General features: G+C 39.3%; 1 pseudogene; it reads left to right on the forward strand.

Moving 5' to 3' along the window:
- LOC135203177 (uncharacterized) overlaps positions 1–23,683 on the forward strand; it is a 65,267-nt pseudogene that overhangs the window by 10,449 nt on the left and 31,135 nt on the right.

Genomic DNA, 23,683 nt, shown 5'->3' on the forward strand with positions numbered 1-23,683 from the left:
ATAACGCTATCGCGCGCCTCTCGTCTGGAGATGATGCCATGTCTGCTCGAGACAAAATCTTTGTTCAGACTGAAATCGGTGCGGAGATCGTTCATTATACTGTCTGAATAGTGAGTGTGTATGAGTCGATAATGACAATCGTTCAGTGTATGTGGGCCTTTAATCCCAGTCTCCTTTCCTCTTCTCAAATACCCAGCAGATTTTCTCATATACCGTCATTTTGACTTCAAGTCATTTCATGAGTGTCCAGATAGAGCAGCAGTGGATTACAATAAGACCCGGACAAATAAGAACTGGTACGCAACGGTTCTTACACGAAAAAGGCGCATTTTAGTCATAAAGCACCTTATCGTGATTACCGAAGCTTTGTATTATATTTAGGAAGCTATACCATGTTTTGTTATTTTGCTCTAGAGTCCAAGGTGCGTTTATTGTTATCCAGAATTCTGTATGTAATCCCACAAGGACATGTATAGCAGGTTTTAGTTCTCATACTTTCAATTTTTTTTATTTGAATACAAATTTTTCGGTATCCAAGTTCCAAATTGACATGAATAATACGATTTAAAAAGGAAACTCTCTGAATAGTGTTTATCAAGAAGATATACACAGTGTCGAAGAGAAGATCAATATTAGTGATGAATAGAATTCCCGCCCATCAAGGTTTTTCCGGCATATTAAAGGTATTTCTTGTTGTTAAGGCCTGCCTAAAATGAACTCCTCTTGCGCCCAATTCACCGAAGTTACTGCTCTGTTCACTCAAAAATTGACTTTAGTATTTTTGTTCTTTGATTGCTCTTAACCTTTGCATATATTAGAAACATGTCGCTAAATGTTTCATATGAGCCGAAGTTCTCAAGAGCATCAAGTTTCTCTATGAACGAAGGTCAAATAAAACCAAACATACGTAGGATACTTTGGTTTAGTCTAGCAAGTTTAGCTAGACCTAACCCGCTACGGGCTGTCGTTTATCACGAAGACACACCCCGCCCCCCCCTACAAAACTCGCATTTAAAGTCTTCTATTCTGGTGGTATTCTTTTTAACGGGGGGTTGGAGGCTAGCGGTCAAAAAAACGGACATTCTCCACTTCCCTCATCCTAGTCCTACATCCGTAATTATGAGAGATTTGATCACTATAGTAGATTCACAGTAACCGTGCATCCAATGTCAAGGCTAGTCCCTTACGACGCTCCTGATTGGCTGTTGATAAGCCAATCACAGGACAGGCAACTCTCTCTCGGGAGAGAGAGTTCACATAGGCAGGATGTATGTTCCACCTCTCCTGAAGGATACTTTTGAAAGCCGTATGCCTCAGGAGAGGTGGAACATAGATCCTACCCATGTGAACTCTCGAGAGAGACTTGAGAGTTTCCAGCCCTGTGATTGGCTTATCAACAGCCAATCAGGATCGTCGTAAGGGACTGGCTTAGACATCAAATGCACGCTTGATGTGAATTTACTATTGTAAACACCCCTGCCTTCAAATTATAAATAACCATATAAGAAACAAATGAATAAAACTATGGATCATATGCAGGCAGCAATGCATCAAAATTACTGGCTGTTGCAAGACGAAGTTTTATTAGGGAGTCCAGAATAAGAAAAAAATCTTCATGGAAATATCCAACCAGCACAGGCATCTGGTGCGAACGAGTGTGTGTCAGACGAGGAGTTGAAGCCACTGGAATCTTGTAGTAAGAGATCAGTTATCTGGGAGGATCCTTGTCTCGGCCCAAAGGACGAGGAGCTTCGCTCCCTTAACCACAAGCCGAGGCGACGCCCCTTGGCCTAAAGGGCGCTCACACTGTCCGAAGTGACATACAGGGGTGAGCATTGGCCTAGATTTTTTAGCTCATTATTATTTACCCTACTTAAGAGAGAGATGCGTAGAAATAAACCAAGATTTATACATGAGCCAATCTTTGCAACGTCCCTTCGCCCCAAGCTGCAATTCATCGCCGTCTACATCTAGATAGCAATGTGCAACCCCTTTCATTACTTTTACACTAACTCCGTTCCCCTTCTCTTTCCCCCACCTTATTTTCGATCTTCTCTAAACCATTGGTAGTGCAACTGCTAGGTTTTCCTCCTGTTATACCTCTCAAACCTGTCTGCTTTCAATTAAAGTTTCAGCATTGAGTGACATCGTACGTCCCAGCGCTTGGCGTTTGTGCTAAATTTTATATTCTATATCCTGCAGAAGTCAGTCTCTAAAATTATTCTAATACGATCATTTTCTTGTGGGAACACGCACAAGAAGGCTTGAAGATTGCAATGTCGAGATAACAGGAACGAGAGCAAATAGCCGGTAATGCTTTCCTTCCCCTGGCTAATAATTGGCATTATGTGTATGGATGGACTATGAAATGATGAACCAGGTAATTTTTGTAAACAGCTGAGTGAACGTCAGGATGTTTGCTGTAGGAGCGTACCTATAATTGAAGAATGAGTTTTATAGGACCATGTGAGCGTGGGAGCTCCCCTGTAATCTGAGCATTTGTTCACGTAGAAGTAATCCTATAATAAGAGTATTTGCTTCTGTAGTCTTCACTGCAATTTGTGGATTCAAGTCTCAACTTTTGTATCCTCCATTTAAGTCTGCCATTTAAAGGCAAGATCTAAGGGTTCGGCCTAAACAGGACTCGACTAGCACTCCCGGGATTTTGACAAATCCCAAGTAGTTTAGGGAAAAGTAGTGGTTTTTTTTATTTAGTAGTTATATATATATATATCTATATATATTATATATATATATATATATATATATATATATATATAATATATAGATATCGTTTTTTTTTAGATTTCATGTTCGTACTTTTCGTACCTTTAAGTAGAGGTCATTGCGCCATGTGATAAGTCGTCGTATCTCTTATGACGCCTAATATTGAACAGCATTTTTAAAGATGCCTCCGTTGCATACAGCTTTTGCTAAAAGTGTTAGTTATATTTTTCCTTAGGACCAAGTACTATAAGCACTATGCATTTTATCTAGATGACAGCCTGGATTTTTAAAACTAAAATTGAAGTGACATAAGAAGGAGAGAGTTCAAAGGATTTTGGAGTGGAGAACAGCTTAAAATCCACGGGATGAACTTTTCCCTTTCAAGCCAGTCCGTTTTCGTTGAAAGGTGCTTGGGGAAATGGTAGCCTACGCTGTCTTGCTCAAAGGAATTCTCATTTATTGCGATTCTGAATTGACTCGATAGTTAATTAAAAGAGGAAACGGCAAAGATAACTGAAAGACAAGAAGACGAAGCAGATGGTAAAACTCTGAGTAGGCTGAACGGATTATGATAGACTAAGCCTAGTGATTTTGAACGGTTGACTGGTTATGAATTAGGCCTACGTATTTGTTTACCGGGAAATCTATATTTTCGTATCATAATGATGCTGTGCTACATTCCCGCCATTATAGTAATCAGGGCTTATTGCTCTTAGTTGTGGTAATCATTTATGACGAGAGAGATAAAGAGAGGCCAACAACGGCAAGTAACGGCAAGTGGGGGACAAAACTAGATTGTAATTATGAGCGATCGGAATTTAATACCAATGTGAGGAAAATAAAAGAAAATGTTGATCTGTACAGTTATAACTAAATTTTGATTCAGCAACGGTCAATTTGTCTCTGGGGTCGCAATTTTCAGAAGACTTTAAGAGTCCCAGAGAAAGGGTACCTTAATTTTTATTGTAAAAACTACATTTTGTTGTTTCTGTGTATTTCAACACCGATATTATCATTGTCTGAAGGATAATTATTGTCAACTCGTTTGACTAAGACGGTGTTTTGACCTAGTGTATCTGTGGTACTACAACATTTTCATTGTGTTATGAAAATGCTGTTTTCATGTGGAAAACTAATACTTCCTCAATGATTTTCTTTAAGGAAGTATATACTCATATATATCATATTTCATATAATCGTGCTTCTTATATACTATATATATATATATATATATATATATATATATATATATATATATGTGTGTGTGTGTGTGTGTGTGTGTGTGTGTGTGTGTGTGTAAAGTATAATAGAAATGAGCACAAGGGGACGTGTTTCGCAGAAATAAATTTCGGACTTCCATAGGGACCAAACCCCGTTCATTCGTGCGAGAATCCAGCACAGTAGCAATTCATCCGGAGTTCGGTCCTGAAGTGATTCGGGAACTAATTTCTGTGAAACACATTCCCTTGTGTTCATTTCCATCATATCTCATGGGGAAGGGTTAAGTCGAATGAGATGTTAGCAGTTTGCTAACGCCCTGGACCTTCATTTGAAAAATCTGGGTCTGGTCCCTATGTGAGTTAGGAATTTATATACCATAGTAGATTCACATCAACCGTGCATTTGATGTCTAGGCCAGTCACTTACACGACGCTCTTGATTGGCAGTTGATAAGCCAATCACAAGGCTGGAAACTCTGAGTCTCTCGAGAAAGTTCATATGGGTAGGATCTATGTTCCATCTCTCCTGAGGGATACGTCTTTCAAAAGTATCCCTCAGGAGAGGTGGAACATACATCATGCCTATGTGAACTCTCGAGAGAGAGACAGAGTTTCCAGCCCTGTGATTGGCTTATTAACAGCCAATCAGGAGCGTCGTAATGGACGGGCCTATAGACTCAGATGCACGGTTGATGTGAATCTACTATAACCGGGGTAGAAAACAGTTACTTTTGAAGAATTTAACTAGAAATAAAATACGGTGAAAGGCATTCCAGTTAGGTGGGGGGGGGGGGGGCGTTGGAGATGGGGCGCCCAGTGCTCTGTTCAGAAGGATAAAAATGGAATTAATCTTGAAACTGAAATAACAGGACTCTGATCTAATTTTTATAGTAGCTTTCATAATGAGGTTTTATGTTTAGTGAACTACTTTAAAAGTAACTGTTTTCCACCTAACAAGACGAGTTATGTCGGTAAAACTTACCAAGATTTAAACATGCTTTCCGGTTTTATTGTAAACTCGTGAAAAAAATTGTATTGGAGAACAGCGAATGGAATTCTCAGTACTTAAGAGGTAATTCCTGAGCACTTTGCAGTTAACGTTGAGCAGCGCGCTTGAAGTCAAAAGTCTTGTTCAGCTCACCTTTTTGAGCACCTGATGTTCAGGAATGACCGCAACAACACCGTTTAACACCGCCAGCAGCCGTATCGTTCTCTGTCCATTATTCCTCCTTTGTTATCTGGCAATATAAACTTATTGCCGACGACGCAGCGGTTTACCTGACTCAGGCTATACAGAGTAAAAATTGAACGTTGTCTTTCCTATACTCAATTTTTTTCCAACTGTCCATCCGCCTGTGGTGTTTGCGTATGGTAACACTGCGTCCCGGGCTTTAGATAGTTACGCTACGTGTAAGTTTTAGGTAAATAAAAGGATATCTGGGCGTACATTTGCAACTGAAAAGTGTTTTAATATAATTTACTGTATGCGAATTACACTGTTAATGTTCGAAATAGGGTTGTTATTATTGTTGAATGTAAGCTGATTGTAACTATCTAAAGCCCGGGACGCAGTGTTACCATGCGAAAACACCACAGGCGGATGGACAGATGGAAAAAAACAGAGTATAGTTACTCTCATGGGTATTAACCCGGTATGTGCGGCGGGTTTAGTACTACGAGCCCGTTGGGGATGACCGTAAAACATAAACAAAAGTCTGTAAATATCGTAAAGATAATGAACCCAACAAATATTAGTCATAGATGACGACTTCTGAAAATCCTTTGGGACCAATATCTAGGAAAGCCACTGAAATTGTTCAGATTAACTGGAGATGAGACTAGTAGATATCTGACGGTTGGGTAAAAGGGGTAAAATTGAGGGGTGGGGTGGGGGAGTGTTTCAAGCCTCTTCGTCGAAGTAATCAGATCAATAAATTGCTGAGGGTAACCGGGTATCACCTGGGGATAATTGCAGGTACCAAGAGGTAATTAGACGACATGGTGTTAAAACGCTCTTCCATAATTGTCAGTGTCCCGTAGCGGGTTAGAGCGGTCAGTGCACCTAATTCGGTGCAATGTAGGCAGTACTCAAGGTTCTTAGAAGCGTCCCTTCGGCCCCTAGCTGCAATTACTTTCATTCCTTTTACTGTACCTCCGTTCATATTCTCTTTCTTCCATTTTGCTGTCCACCGTCAACTGCGAGGTTTTCCTCCTGAAAAACCTTTCAAACCTTTTATTGTCAACTCCCGTTTCAGCGCTGAATGGCCTTAGTTGTCCAGTGCTTGGCATATTACCAAAAATCTATATATATAAAATTATTGTCAGTGGTGTGTTAGATTAATGTAATTTCATCTGCTGCGGCCTTCGGCATTGCTAACTGATTAACTAAAGAAAATACAAAATATTACGAATAAAGCGGAAAAATTAAGTGAGTACTACAGCACCGGTGCTGTAGTACTCACAATTGCACTGGGTACATATCAAGGCGAAAATGAAAATATATGGAAAAACCAATATATTTATAAGGAAGTTGGTAGAAGACTTTAGGCTGAGAACAATTCTAAAACCATGACTAAGGCCTATAGGTCTGAGCTGTATAAGATAGCGAAATGCAAAAGCAATTTGCAGATGGGCATTAGCTTTTGGAAATCTGCGCCAACATTGTTCAATAAGTCTAGTGAAAGTATTTTCACGTTTAAGAGATGGAAAAACTTGCCTGGTTAGCGACTAATACACCAGAAGAAACAAGAATAGTGATACTCTTAGAACAAACTGATAGAAGAAAATAAAGATAGCGGATAATGTTCTCGTTGAATCAGTCCATTGGCGATCATCGATCTATCTATCCTTGCATTGCCATCTGTCAAGGAAGTGGGAGGGTATCAGAGCATGACATATCGGCTGGGAGGGTCGTTCACTTCTCACACGTCTACCCGCTCGCAAGGAAAAAAAAAAAAGTCGGCGGTATGACTGAGGATTCCATAACATCGTCTCTTTGCATGTCCGTATTGCTAGCAGGCGTCGAGAAATCATCGTCATCGTCGACAGCAGGAGAAGAAGCACCTCTTCTCTGCTTGGTGCATCCCGCTAGGTGGTCAGCTTAGTTACGCCAAGCCTCTCGGTTGATGGATGATGACGGCAGCATTTGTTTACCTGGAATTACTTTAGATTTTTGCTGCAAAATATAGTTTGAAAGCATTTGTTCGCGTGTTCTTCCAAGTCAGTGTTAATCCTCCTAGTTTTTAAGTTTTATACTTGTAGTATTCACTGTAATTGCATTAGTCTGTTCAGAAAACCGGGACCCGCTAGATGATATGGGGTTGTCTTTGTTTTGTGATAATGAAGTGTGAAGACCCCCATACACTGAACGATTGTCTGAACGGCTTTCTGTATCGTTTACAAAAACTGTCTGAATGCAAAATTGGCCAGAGCTTCGTGTCTGAACGATCTCAGCGGGAATCTGTCACGACCAGGTTGCTGGCTTGCGACTGAAGTCTGTCATACATAGGTCGTTCAATGTATGTTTTGTCTGCCGATATAACGCTATTGGCGGCTCTCCTAGAGATGATGCCATGTACTCTCAAGACTGAAATTAGTGCGGAGATCGTTCATACTGTCTGAATAGTGTGTGAGTGGGTCGATAACGACAATCGTTCAGTGTATGGGGACCTTTAGGACAGTGTGCTTCAGAATTCATTCTAGACCATTGGCCTAGCTTTACTAGCGCCGGTTGAAAGAGAAGATTGTAAGGAAGAATAGCGAGGCTTATTTGCGGAAGCAATCGTGGACATGCTTTTCAGAGAGAGCGAGACAGAGTATGATGAGTCATTAAATGAAGTACCATGAGAATTCCAGTGCATGGCAGTAGACGAAAAGAAAACAATCACCCAGACGCGTAATCCAAAGATGATTACAGATTTCCATGGAGTTGACGAGTATGTCGGAACTGTAGCCTAAAAAAGGATTATATACAAATCAAACAAATTCATTGCTGTCAATCTTGACCGGTAAGAGCCTAGAGGTCCACACCAAGCCTCCTGGGTTATTTCACGCGTTATCCCGCAAGGGCGCCTGCTGGCATAAGGTCTGCTTGATCTAAACCAACCAACCGAATACATTTAAAGGACTAGACTAAGCATTCTGTGAGCGACACTTTTGAAGTTTTTTTTTTTTTTCCACTAAACATCTGCTGTTTCTTCTTCTTCTTCTTCTTCTTCTTCTTCTTCTTCTTCTTCTTCTTCTTAACACGTTGCTGGGAAGCCTCCAGACTCTAGTACAATAGTAGATTCACATCAACCGTACATCTGATGATTAGGCCAGTCCCTTACAACACTCCTGATTGGCTGTTGATAAGCCAATCACAGGGCTGGAACCTGCAGTTTCTCTAGAGAGTTCACATAAGCAGGATGTATGTTCCACTTTTCTTGAGGGATACGAGACTGAGAGTTCCCAGCCCTGTGATTAGCTTATCAACAGCCAATCAGGAGCGTCGTAAGGGACTGGCCTAGACATCAGATGCAGGGTTGGTGTGAATCTACTATAGCATCACTTGATGTATTTACCTAAAAACTCCAAGTACTGTACCCCACTTCGTATTCTTTCTTCCATCTTAATTTCCACCCGCTTCTGATAATTGGTTCATCGTGCAACTGCGAGGTTTTCCTCCTGTTAAACATTTAGAACCTCTTGCTCTTTATTTTCCCTTCTGCGCTGAATGACCTCTAGGTCCCATCCCTTGGCCTTCGGCCTAAATTGTATATTCTGTCTACCGGGATACTTGATAGAAGTTCATTGTAGTTTTGGATGACGGCCAACTCAAAAGCTGTGCTTATGAGTGTACCTTTAACATTTTTTTTTATTTCTAGAATTTTCTGTACCTCGTCCATGATTCGTAATTTCTCTTGTATAAGTATAGTTATGGAGGATGTGGTATACATAGATTTAGGATCCATATCGGGGGTTAGTGCCGTCAGTGCACCTCATTCGTGCAATGTAGGCATTACTTAAAGTTCTTTACAGCGTCCCTTCGACCCCTAGCTGCAACTACTTTCATTCCTATTACTGTACCTCCGTTCATATTCTCTTTCTTTCATCTTACTGTCCACCCTTACCTAACAAATGTTTCATAGTGCAACTGCTTAGAGGTTTTCCTCCTGTTCCACCTTTTAAACCTTTTACTGCCAATTTCCATTTCAGCGCTGAATGGCCTTAGTTGCCCCAGTTCTTGGCCTAATGCCAAAAATCAAATCATATTTTTCCTATATCATCTAACCATTTTTTGGCTTTATTAATATGCGGTGAACTTTTTGTATTTGTTCATTTTTAAATCTGTAATTAAGTTACCATTCATGAAGTCCTGACCTTAATAATAATGGAAAATAACTCGCTGTTCTGCAACTTCAGAACTACAAAGTGACTCACGCCCTACTTTACAAACAGACTGTAAAAGGCAATTTCAGTGTAAATGGGCGGCTAGGGTTGTTTGGGGAGTCATTCACTTAACGATCAGACTCCGCATTCAAAATCTGATATTATAGCCTATCTTTCCATCGAATCTCTTGACCCAAATAATACAAAGATTTCTTCCAGCTTTTTACAAAGCTACTTACAGGCACGTTCGCGGTCTTACCCGCAAGACAGAATCAGTGTCCGCGCCTTCGAATTTTTGGAAAAAAAAAAGAAAAAAAAACACTTTGATAACCACATTTAGGAAACTTAACGGATTTGATATTAATCGTGTATTTTGCAACACGTGTGTTGTGAGAGCGAGTTCTTATCAGCCTAATTTATTTGCTATAATGTACTGCTTTCGTAATTCTTCGTGAGATTTTTCTATAAATGGAATTTACCGATGCGTGGGATCTCTCTCTCTCTCTCTCTCTCTCTCTCTCTCTCTCTCTCTCTCTCTCTCTCTCTCCAAAAATATTAAATGACAGAAGAACTGAATAAAATTCTCACGAGAAACCACCAGGCTACGAGGGCGAAAGGTGTTGCAAGAAGGGAAATATTATAATGATTGTATTTGGCATCTTGAAGTATTGAAATGGGAATTGAAAATGGAAAAGTGTTTGTCTGCGTGTATCTAACGCCACAAAATATTTGCATACAATTACAAGGAAAGAACTTGATTATTTAAGTCTCTACAACATAGAACAAAACAATAAATAAATAAATGATCTAAAATGCTTTCTCACTAGTGTATCTATATATATATATAATATAATACATACTAACGCAGTTGAAGCTAGAGAAATTTATTTCTGGTGGTCAGACACATTTCTCGAAATAATATGGTTCGGATCCCACAAAAAGCTGTAGCTCCCGTTGCTAGTTAACCAATTGGTTCCTAGCCGTGTAAAAATATCTGATCCTTCGGGCCAGTCCTAGGAGAGCTGTTAATCAGCCTAGTGGACTGGTTAAACTGAGATGTACTTAACTTTTAACTATAAATAATCTAAAATGATTTCTCTCTAGTGCGTGTATATATATATGTGTGTGTGAATGAGAGAAACATTTTAGATTACCTATAGATAAAGACAACCGTATTAGCATAGGAGATTAAGCCCCGGCGCTTAGACCTATTCAACAACCTCCGCTTATCAAAGTAGGTGATATAGAAGGGAAGAGTTAATGAGAGTTTTCCGCCGCTGGTTTTACTGGTTTCGTGGCTGTGCCTCTCCAAGCAGCAGAACGGGTTCCACCCCTCCCGAGGTCTCCCTGGTTGAAGGAGACCGGAGGAAAGTATCAGGGGTTGTGATGATAATGATTGGAATAAGCTGGAAACAGTCGGTGAGTCTCAAACGGGTGCCGGGTGCCGCAGGATTGTCAATATTTTTGTCTTGGGCTAGATCATCTCGTTGGACATTTGTCAAAAAAAAAAAAAAGTTTGCAAAAGTCCTCATGCGTTAAAAAAAAACCCAGTTATATAATGATACTGTATTTTTTTCAAATACAGAAAACTTTTTGTATTAAACAAGCAAAAATACAGTATCATATATATAACTGCGATTTTTTAAACACATCATCTCCGGTCACGGTACAGTGATGCACCACAGAAAAGTCTTCGTATAATTATTATCAGTCTGTTTACTGTAATATATTAACACATACACACACACACACATATATATATATACTATATATATATAGATATATATATAGATGTGATATCTATATATATATATATATATATATATATATATATATATGCGATATAATGGGTTAGTGAAGAAGGGGGTGTCACGGTAATGAATACATTAGTCAGAGTGCCATCACTAAAATAAGTTTGAGAACCACTGATAGACCTATACCAGCATGGGTCCCCCGTGCCTGTGCTTCTGTCATAATTGTTATTGTTTTTGTTAGTGGCCAACATGTTTAGTATGTTTTTCAATAGACCAAGCCTACGTTGTCATTACCCTGCAAACCAAGGTGTCTCGAAATAGGATACCTATCAAGGAAAAAGTGAAAAGATGTAGAAGAAGAATAATTAAACCAAGGAGGTGAGTCGGCAAATAATTTAGTGTGTACTATATATACACAGGCCTTCCCTGCAAGGAAGTACGCCTGCGCCAAATTGAAAATGGTGAGGAATTGGAGGATAATAATTAAGCCAAGAAGGTGAATCGGTAAATAAATGAATGTGTATACGTGCACCACAGTCCAGATATCTAGACCGTGATATGCACAGAGGCCTCCCACCCCTACAAGGAGACGCGCTTGCGCCAAACCAAAACTGGCGCCTCAGTGGCGTGATCGGTATGGTGTTGGCGTACCACTTCGGTGACCGCGAGTTTGATTATGGGGCATTCCATTGAGGTGTGAAAGATGTGTATTTCTAGTGATAGAAGTTCACTCTCGAAGTGGTTCGGAACTCACGTACAGCCGTTGGTCCCGTCGCTGAATAACCACTGGTTCCATGCAACGTAAAAACACCATACAAACAAACAAATCCAAAATGTTCAGGAAACGCCTTCATTCCGGGCTTAAATTGAAGCACATTCATTTTTTATGTTGAATTTTTAAAACTTTTGTGATTTTAAGTTACAGAACAATTTGGTTTGTATGAAAGGAACAAAGGGTCAACTTACGAATGGGTGATTAAGGTGATCGGAACTTTCGGCGAAATTTTACCGCGTTTTCCGCCATTAGTGTTACCTAGGTTTATTGCAATGTAATTAATGCATTCTACAAATTCTTTCGTCCCTCAATGATATTGGTAAAGTTTTTTATTGTTATTATCATTACTATATGATTAATGCTTTCTACACATTCTTCCATCCCTCAGTAATAATGTATTTACATAATAATAGTTCAAAAGCAAAACAAATAAGACTAACAGAGACGGCAGTCATACTCATGCCAGAACTGTACTACGGTAACATAACCTAAATAACAGCTTTAGTTTTAATAATAATGAGATACGTTCACGGAATATAATGAGCGTTCCTTACTAAAAGGGGCAAGATGGCGTTGGGTTCCGGAGCTCCTTTTCGCGATATCAGATCGAGTATATTTTTTTACTAGACCGGCAGTGTTCACCATCATGATGAAGGATTAGCTTATCTTACATTTTCTATCATGATGAAACGATTTTAGGAGTTATCACAAAACGTTCGCAATGTCCTTTGATCCTTTAAGTTTGTCGACGATCATCTTGCATGTGATTTCAAGAATCTGGTGCAGATCCAGGAAGAAGGAAGCCTGCTCAGAGTTTCGGAAAAAAGTTAATTCTATCTTAGGTTAACCAGACCACTGAGCTGCCTAGCAGCTCTCCTAGGGCTGGCCCGAAGGATTAGATATTTTTACGTGGCTAGGAACCAATTGGTCACCTAGCAACGGGACCTACAGCTTATTGTGGGATCCGAACCACATTATATCGAGAAAAGAATTTGTATCACCTGGAATAAAATCCTCTGATTCCGCGTTGGCCGAGCCGGGAATCGAACTTCGGACCACCGGATTCAGAGTTTCGGAGATCGCAAAAAAAAAAAAAAAAAAAAAAAAAAAAAAAAAAAAATATTATATATATATATATATATAATATATATCTATATATATATATATTATATTATATATATATATATATAGATATATATATATCTTATATATATAAACAAGGGGTGCGAGTGAAATGAGCGGATACGTTTCAGACGTAATTAATATGGCGGTTAGGATGTTAACCCAAATTCACTTTGTAAATGGACTGTGTTCTCAATAAGTCTGTGAAGTTGTTACTTGAAATATTGTCCCAACTTTCAAAACGATAGTAGATGATTTAGGATTAATGCCTTTCAAGACTCCAACCCTCCATATTTATCCGGGATTGGTAACATTTTTCCACATTTCTTCGAGAACGGTTAACAAATCTTACAGAAAACCTCTTGTGTAACAATTGAATAGACACCCCATTACTATATAACACCCTGTAACTTTAGGCGTAACGCCCCACACACTTCTGAAGGTGTTACATAATTTTTGAGACGCCCTCTGGACTTGGGGTCATTCAGCCGAAAGTTTCCCTTAAAAATCGTTTTCTAGTGGAGGGGAAAAGGCGGCCTAATACCGTCTTACATTTTCAATTCTTTATTTTGAACAAATTTTAATTCAATTACCATGATGTAATTTATTAGGCGGTTGTCATTTCAGTTCTCTGTGATTTTGTTTAGCTCAGTATTACAAAGACTGTCTTTTAATCTATATCCGTAATTTTGATTCTGACATTCTGACACAAGTTTTGTTTCAACTCGTTATGGCCCCATTGACGCTAGCAATAGACTCCCAAGGTCTTTTGCACGTCTCCAAGCGTTTTTGTTTTGGATGAGGTAGCTAAATTATGTACCAGCGCCTCAGCGGCGTGATTGGTATGGTATTGGCGTCCCACCTCGGTGGTCGCGGGTTCGATTCTCGGCCATTCCATTGAGGATTGAGCGATGTGTATTTCTGGTGATAGAAGTTCACTCTCGACGTGGTTCGGAAGTCACGTAAAGCCGTTGGTCCCGTTGCTGAATAACCACTGGTTCCATACAACGTAAAAACACCATACAAACAAACAAATTATGTACCAACGGCGTCGGGAATGCATTGGTGACAATGCCTGCGTTCAGGAAAGAACTGTTGATCGAGCAATCACTCTTACCAGCCTGAAACGCCAGCAGTGTACTGATGATCAATCAGTGGCCCACAGTCCAATGAAACGCCAGGACTTCTGAAAGCATGAATCTGTGTTTGACCATTTTCCCAGGTACAAAGAACGTTTACGAGAAACCCTTATTAAGGGACGTAGCATTTAAGATGAAGTAGGCTTCTTCCCCATCCATAGTCCACCTCTCAGAATGTACCAACGGGTAAAATAAAACCAGGTATGCGATTGAATACATGAAGAAACTGAGTGATTTTCAAGCATGAGAAAAGTAACATAGACGAAAATTTTTACCAAGTGATACAACCTACTGTAAGTAACTAAGCTTACTTCTTCTAACATGGCCAGTCTTCTAGATTATCATCACAAGGCTTATATCCTCTCATTATGTTTTTTATTCCATTTATATCTTCAGTCCTCAGGACTGCAGTAGTGTGGTCATATCTTTGACCCCTTTCTGCCATTACGTATTCCCAACTGCCAAATTCGTCTCTGTCGGTTTGGAAAGAGTCATGAGGTCCTCACCAGGTCTCTTACTCCCTTTTACACCTTACCACACATACTGTCCGCAATTATGGACTTCCCATGACGGGGAAGCACCATCAGTGCATCGTTTACGTGGCCCGCTGTAGGTATAGGGTTCTTTGCAGCGTCCCTTCGGCCCCTAGCTGCATCCCCTTTCATTCCTTTTACTGTACCTCCTTTCATATTCTCTTTCTTCATCTTACTTCCACCCTCTCCTAACAATTGTTTTATTGTGCAACTGCGAGGTTTTCCTCCTGTCACACTTTTTAAACTATCTTACTGTCAATTTCCTTTTCGGCGGTGAATAACATCTTGGGTTCCAGAGCTTGGCGTTTGGTCGGAATTCTATGTTCCAATTTATGCAAGGGGCCGTGTTAGCATAAGCCTGATTTAATCTAAACCAGCCATCAGTCAGTGGAGAAAGTCATTGTTCCACTTACAAGAATGAATTGGTGGGGGGGCGGGGTTGGGGGTTAATATTTCTGATGCACACAGACACAAGTGAAAAGACAACCACCTTCTCAGTCCCATGGGATTTTAAAGGAATCCTCAATAGCTTGTAAATATTTTGATCAAGTTTCATGAAGGAAGTACGTGTAAAACTTTAGAGTGATGGAAAATGAGGTGATTTGAAGTTATGGATTTTTTTTTTTTTTTTTTTTTTTTTTTTTGCAGAGTATAGGATTCTATCTCCTTTTATATTCTTTTTTCGGATGCAATTTGTTATGGAGAGAGCCGTTGCTAAAACAAATGCAGGCACTGATCGACAAGAAAATAGTCTTTTGATTTAGTATTGATCATACTGACAAAATTATTGCAATCTAGAGAAGCACTGATGCAACGAGCCTGTTCAGGTCACGGCACAGTGCCTTATGATAGGTCAAGTTAAGTAGTAGTTGCGCAGACTTTACAGTGTCAGTTTGGCACCTGCGCAAACCGCTTTTCATTTCGTATCTGCGAAATTCTGTCTTTGTTCGAGGAATATCCCCATAAGTTTTCGTACCTTAATTTTAAATGCAGCTCAACTCTCAAAACCAAATAGAACGTCATGACTAATCTTTCAATCACGGCATCAATTATTTTATCCTTTTATTCCAGATCTGACAGACAAATAGCCATGTGGCTCCGCGTCCACCAAAATGCGCCGATTGTGATGCTGTCACAGGCGCTAATCCTCTTGCCTCTGTGTGTCGAAGCAAGATTCTACATCGGCCGCTACAAGAGCGTTCCCGTGGAGAGGCCTCGAGAAGATGCCGGAAGGAGTATGCCGTAAGTAGAATGTTTTGTAGTTATTTATATTTTTTCTTAAATATGCTTAGTATGAGTGTGTATTTACATATAACATACGCATTAAGCTACAAATGTCCATTAATGTCTAATTGGCTCTACCTCTGAGTTAATATATTTTCATGTATGTTAACCGAAGGGGAAATTTTTTGTTGGCAAGATATTCGTCGGCTCATGGGCGCGAACCTAGGAACCAAGAATTCAGGACGTACAGTGAAGCTCTTTATCCACAAGGCTATCACGAGACGAATTTCTTATCAACTGAAAAACTCCCCTGCGGTTAACGTATATGAAAATATATTAATTCCGAGGTACAGCGAATTAGATATTAAAGGACTAATGTAGCTTAATGCATATACATGAATCACGGTGATGTGATAATTCATACATATAATATACGTGTGTGTATATATATATATATATATATATATATATATATATATATATATATATATATATATATATATATATATATATATATATATATATATATATATATATAATATATATATATATATATATATATATATATAATATATATATATATATATATATATATATGTATATATATATATATATATATATATATATATATATATATATATATATATAAATCGTCGATTTACCAAACTACATGGTTGGTAGATTGATTGGGTTATAAGTAGTAGTGGGCAATCAATTAATTATTAAAAGGGGGATTTTAGTATAAGTTACATTTCACTTATATAGAGCCATGCTGTAAGGTTAACAACCTTTCTGGGATTTTTCTCCTGCTCTAGTTTTGCTCTGACGACTAAAGTCGTATCATGAAAACTTGCACAATTCTAAAACATCATCGTTAAGGTGTCTGAAGACTGATCTTAAGATGCCTATTGCTGAATTATCGGCTTTTGTTTTATTTTCTGCCCATTTTTCTTTTTACATTACTTTCTGTCATTTTTTGACATCATTTACCATATCCCTTTTCATTGCACTTCACATGAAAACATCTCCATTGGGCAACACAGAGTTGACAGCAGCTGTTTCATGGCATTTTCGCACTGACGAACTTGGCGCCAAAATAAACTGCTAGATGTTTTCTTGTCGTCTTTGCCTTTGAGCATCAGGCATCTCACGGCCCAAATGCCGGGAGCTTTTTAAGACAGACCTTTGACTCCGAGCTGTCGTCACGATGACTAATTTCGTACAAAGGAGGACGGTCGTCACCAGCGGCGGAAGTAAGGTCCATTGTGCTTCTCTGGGTGACGTCATCACAACAAACTCTTCTTCTTCTTCTTAGTCTCACTTTCACCGTCTTTTTGTATCAAAGGTTTGTGGCAGCCCTGTCACGTTTATTGCCCCTTGCACGGACCTCCCTCCCTCCCTCCCTCCCTCTCCCGTTTTCGCTTTTCGTTGTGATCTTCCCGTGAACCGGAAAGAGAAAAAATAGACAACTCCCAGACCAAGGGACTCAAATGACGTCAAGGAATGTTTTCAAGTTTTTCAGTGGCTTACGAAATCCCCGAATTCTATTTGAGCTACTCATCTTGTTGCGTAGTCTCTCTCTCGTTCTTTTTCAGTAGTGAGTTCGCAGGCAGTAGAACGTTCGCTATTTTGGGTGTGGCCAGTATCTGGATGGGTAATCACCAGCGCTAGTCTGACCTTGTTGTTATATAAGCTCCCGTGACCAACTTTTTGGGAGTTAGGCGTAAGACTAAAAAATCTCATCCCACACTTCCAAACTTCCAAAAGACCTTTGGAGGCTGGTTTGAGCGGCAAGACCACAAACCAGTGAAGTTGTTACGTTCGTGGAGGTGTTCCCTTATATAATAGGCCTTTTGGAACGAATTCGCCTTACTGATAAACCCATTGACGGCAACTATTGACACAGTGATGATGATGTTGATGATGAATATTATTATTACTGGTATAGGTTACCCATAAAGACCAAAAAACGACGGTAAAATAAGACAGGTTGGGTACATGACGTTTATATAGACTTGAGAGCGCCTCAGTGGCGTTGTTGGTATGGTGTTGGCGTCTCACCTCGGTGGTCGCGAGTTCGATTCTCGGCCATTCCATTGAGGAGTGAGAGATGTGTATTTCTGGTGATTAGAAGTTCACTCTCGACGTGGTTCGGAAGTCACGTAAAGCCGTTGGTCCCGTTGCTGAATAACCACTGGTTCCATGCAACGTAAAAACACCATACAAACAAACAAACAAACAATATATAGACTTGGGTCTTTCTTGTAAACAAGGCAAAATTGTAAATGGCTACATTTTACTCTTTACTAGATAAAGCTAAATGCAGTTGAAACTAAGAAGCATATAAGAATGAACATTTTGGCAGCCGATCCTATGTACTCAAATAACCATAAAATTTTTAAGTAACTGATGGAAAAAATATACCAAAATACAGGGCGCTTTCAGATGTTTTTCAAGCTCGCTTTGAAGACTGGCTCGTGTTTAAATTTGAAACACATCTTGTTTGTTTAAATACATTTTTTTCTTTTGCTTGTTTTTAAAACGGTATGGTATACCCACGGTCCAGATAGACCGTGGGTATACCGCCACAGATACCCGTTAGTGGCTTGATAGTTTGAAAGTAATATTGACAGACAGTCTTCTGTAACGTCTACAACTTTTGTCGAGATCTGCTAATTAAATTGGTATTCGGTATTAATAAATATTTCTGTGCTCTTCGTTAGTGCCATTTCAAACAATTTAAAACGTGACGAATCCTTTTCATTAAATTGCTGGGTTTTACATTCCACGATTTACGTCTGCAATGTATACGCCCTTACACTCCTGATATAACTCACGTTCAATTTATGCTAATTTTATCACACTCACTGGGCCATTTCCGCGTGATGGAAAGGAACGGCAATTGAAGTTCACGTTTGGAAAGAATCGCGATCTCTTTTGGGCGAGGCGGTCAAATACCTTCCTGAATTCGAGAGCTTTTCAGCATACGAAGTCATTAGCGTCGCAATGTCCTTGGTCTGAGCTCTCACCAGGGTTCAGGGCCGTGCCTCCTCCTCTTGTCATGTTTTCGAGTGCACGGACAGAGGTGGCGGCGTTTCCGTGATAGTTGTTGTCCCAGGAAGAGGGCTTGGCTTTCATTTGCGCCCTCGGTTATAGGGAGTTGGAATCTGTTAATTAAGCCCGAGAGAAGCTCTTTTGTTTTCCATAAAAAATAAAGCGATGCTTGATGATCGTGTTGCTTCTACTCGACCTCGAAGGTTTAAACACTTTATTTTCCTGGGACTTGTTATAGGGAGTTGGAATCTGTTAATTATGCCGAGAGAAGTTCTTTTGTTTTTCATTAAAAAAAAAGCGATGCTTGATGATCGTGTTGCTTCTTCTCGACCTCGAACTTTTAAACACTTATTTTCCTGCTTTTGATGTCAAATTTCATATTAGCCCAAAATCTAGGCAACATTTTTTCGAATCCTGCTGGGACTTATATAAGTACAAAGGGGCTGATTAAAATAGTCTGCTACGCTTTCCCGCATTATTTTTTAACCTGCAGACCATCCTCCAACAACTCGAGATTGACATCAGGCTCTAGATTATGGTATCTATAGGCGCTGACCCTGTAAGTTAACAAGCATAGACCTTGTGAATGCCCATGATGATGATCTCGGAGTAGATTGATATTTTAATTCGGGTTATCTCTTTTTTTACTTAATATTTTATATTTTATAATTGTAGGATTTATAACTATAAATTATTTAATTATTAGAGCTATTTAATTCTTTCCGTATGTGACAGAAATTGCACTGAATGAATAATCTTCACGGATTATAAAAACACTATAAATCTTCGAGTTTATGACGGGAAGCAGAGTGACATGGTTTTACACAACGAACAAACAAAAACAATAAATTAAACAAGATTTCGTTATAATGGTGCTTCTGAGAGGAACTAGCAAGTCGTTTTTATCTGACAAATAAATAAGAGTTAATTATATAAACAAATTATAAGCACAGAGGTTCAAAAGACGTAGCATAGGCCACGTAGTTTCAGTGTGATTTTATTCTTGATTTACGCCAGTGTTTACCACGAGAAGGAACGGAAATGACTGTAGTAGTAGTAGTTGTCGGTATTTGCCATTGAAACGCCTCCCCAGCGAGAAAGTACACGACGGAGCATCGCAGCGATGCTTATCTCTCCGTGTCTCGTTTTCCCTTGGACAGGAAGCGTTCTGCTTCAGACTCCTTTCATTATTCCCCGCCCATGTCACTTCCTCTGATCCGACCTTTTTTCTCTCTCGTCTTTTTCCTTGTTCTGTGGTTAATAGATGCTCTTTTGCCTCATAAGTCCGATATTTTTATTATAACTAGAATCAAGTCGTGATGTCAGTGATACCTGTAAGTGAATCAGGAGTCCGCGTGAGAAGGTTGTACAGTATCTTGACGTTTGGAATAGACCATTGGCCTAATAGTGAAATACGATTCATTCAAAGATTGGTTTGCTTGTGATGAACAAAGGTCCGTAAAAGCAGCTGAGATTGTGTCTTCATCAAAAACATTGTAAACAACAACACAAAAATTCATGTGATAGGGAAACCTATGTAGGTATTGACAGGGTAACTTTAAAGTTACTGACGAAATTCTCGAATAGTTGTTTGCTTATAGTGTACGTGGAAACCGTTGCAGGAAATTTGCGTTAAATTAATTTTCTTCTTGGCGTCACCCGTGCCTTTGTTGGAGGCTGAGTCACACTTTCTCCCAACTCCCGTTTCTAGCTTTTTTTTTCTTTTCTTCTTTCTTGTGAAAGAATTTCCTTTCGGGGCAGAAAATTTAGAAAACGACCGAGAACAAAGGGTCTTTTGTAGGCGGATGCTCCTGTATGTTCAAGACGTTTTCACTTCTGTTCGTCGTGCGAGGAGTTACAGTTACAAGGAGTTAAAAGGATTAGGATGCCTCAAAGACTTGCTAGTCCATCCGAGGAGAACTCGTGTGTACTTGTCTGTATGAGCAGGTTTTACTGTTCATTCACAGTCCTAATGATTTTGGCTAGCTTTCTTTTGAACTCTTCCACACTGTTGCTGTTTACAACTTCTGGTGGCAATTTATTCCACGTATCACATATCTTATTTGTAAAGTTCCCACAATGGGATGTGTTGTATCACTTCAGTTCTAGTTTCCATCCATTATTTCTCGTATGGTTTTCGTTTAACGTAAACAGGTTACTGTCTACTTTTGTTGTTATGCCTTTCGGTATTTTCAATGTTTCTATTAGGTGTCCTCGCACCCGTCGCGTTTCTAAGTCGTACATGTTCGGGCTCTCTAGTCTTTGGTAACCTGATGGATGGAATTAACATTGCCTATCACGAGAGAGAGAGAGAGAGAGAGAGAGGAGTGTTCCTTCAGATTGTGCACTAGTATAATATCATGATTTTTAACCTAGTTGTATTAAGAAATTGCATCATCTAAGAAACTATTTGCGTTTTGGAACCATTCACGTTAATTCCATATCTCTCTCTCTCTCTCTCTCTCTCTCTCTCTCTCTCTCTCTCTCTCTCTCTCTCTCTCTCTCTCTCTCTCTCAAGTAAAATCAACTAGAACTGCAGAGATACAACACATCCCATTGTGGGACCTTCTTTACTTACAAGATATGTGACACGTGGAATAAACTGCCACCAAGAGTTGTAAACAGCAACAGTGTGGAAGAGTTTAAAAGAAAGCTAGACAAAATCATTAGGACACTGTGAATGAACAGTAAAACCTGCTTCTAGAGATAAATGAGCACACGATGTCTCCTCGGATGGACTAACATGTCTTCGAGACATCCTAATCCTTGTGACTTTGTAATTCCCAGTTCACTGAATTCTCACTGTGAATTTCTAATGACATTATGAGACCTTGTCTCTTGGTAGCTGTAACACAGAAGTTGAACATAAAGTCGGAGACATGGAAGGACATATTGTAGAGTTTACTTGGAGTTTTTTCATGGCCGCCACTAAAATGTGGAATAGTTTTCCAGGCGCAGTTGTGAAATCTTCTGATTTCCAAATATTTAAGCGATGAACAAATTCATTCTTGCTCTCAGCTATTCTGCATTTCTAATGTATCTGTTTTATTTTTCTCTTCCCTCATATGTATTTATCTCCTTTTCCTATAATTTGCCTCTCTTCTCAGGCTGATTTTTCTTGAGAACCCTCTTGGGTTTATGGTCTGTTGACTGGAATTTCCAGAAAACTGGAAATTCCGTTTTTTCATCACCAGCGCCTGTGTTCCTAGACTCCAATCAAAGTATCTCGATTTGGGTGATTTCAAGATTGTAAATTAGGCAGCCGTACCACCTCTCCGATAGACCTATGGTTGCGAAGTGGTGCATCAAGTATCTATAGTACTACTCCATCAGCTGTCTGTGGTATAGAGAATGGCCTGAACCAGAACTTTTTTTTTTTACTTCTATTTTCCTCATTACACGTGAAAAAAAAAATGTAACACTGAAGACTTTCCCATCATTGTCATATTGTTTTCTTATTCCTGTTACCAAATAGAAATTTGAGAGAGCTTCAGCAACGACAGAAAGATGATTTTCTTTCTCCAGTTGTCTACGCCTTTCGCGCAGCTAAATTTTCTATGTTAGACGTACGCCCCAAGTAGGCCCAATAGCTACATATCTGTTGGACAGTCTAATTAATAACAATACTTGATCCTAGATGGCTACCACTGCCTCTATGACTTTCGTTTTTTATTAAGTACTTTAGTCAAAATGCACTTCAGTCTTCTTTTGTCTACAGGTGAAGGTGACAAGGAAGGTTTTAGAACTCTTTGGGTTCAGAATGGTTATGGTACGATATCTGAACGACGTAATTGTCATTGAAAAGGCAAACGGTGATCTTATCCTCGAATAAGATACGCATAGTTCCATTAAGGAATGGATTTGTCAAAATACAGAGATACAACGGAAAAGTGATCATTAAAAATTAGAATGGTAATTAATATTAGGGCAGTTGTGCAGACGTTATCCCGGACGGGCTCTCTTGTGATAGGCAGAGAGAGAGAGAGAGAGAGAGAGAGAGAGAGAGAGAGAGAGAGAGAGAGAGAGAGAGAGAGCATCATCTTGCGAGTTTTCCTTTGCTTGGTTTAGCCATTCGAAAATTTCACATTATACTTGCAAAATGGAGCCTGTCATTCAGCAATGTAGGTCAGCACAGGAAGATTTCGAATCTTTTAACTAGGAATTTCTTTGTGGCCTGACATTAATAGGAATAAGTGCCACGGTTTCCGACTGTTATTTATTTATTTATTTATTTATTTATTTATTTATTTATTTATTTATTGGCAGTATAGTTGCTTCTTCCCAGCAGAAATAGAGGGGGGGGGGGGGTTAAAGAGTTCATGATTAGGCGTTAAAACGGAATTTATAGAAAAGGGAAAGCAAAGAGTAAGTATTATATATAACTTGAACTTCCGGAAGCTGAGCTAAATCGTAGAGCGACAGGTTACAAATCTAAGCGTACCTTAAAGTGTATTGTTATGGATATAATGCAGTTTTTCCTTTAGTAGTACGCCGGTGGACGGGGCGGCGATAGCCAGCCCCATATATGGAAAACTTTTGTTGATAATGAAGTATCGTCTCTTTCGCAAAACTGGAAATATCTGATACGGCTCGTGATCTTAACAAATGATAACACTTTTTTCGGAAATTTATCCTGGATGAGTGCTGATTGCTATAATCTTTGTACGTAATGACTAGGCTGACTGCTGTGAGCATTGCAACTATGGTGAAATCCTTCCTTATAAATTTACTCTACATTGTTTGTAATTGCATGCAGAATGCGTTT

This window comes from Macrobrachium nipponense, chromosome 33 (genome assembly GCF_015104395.2).
Source record: "Macrobrachium nipponense isolate FS-2020 chromosome 33, ASM1510439v2, whole genome shotgun sequence".
Classification (NCBI taxonomy): domain Eukaryota; kingdom Metazoa; phylum Arthropoda; class Malacostraca; order Decapoda; family Palaemonidae; genus Macrobrachium; species Macrobrachium nipponense.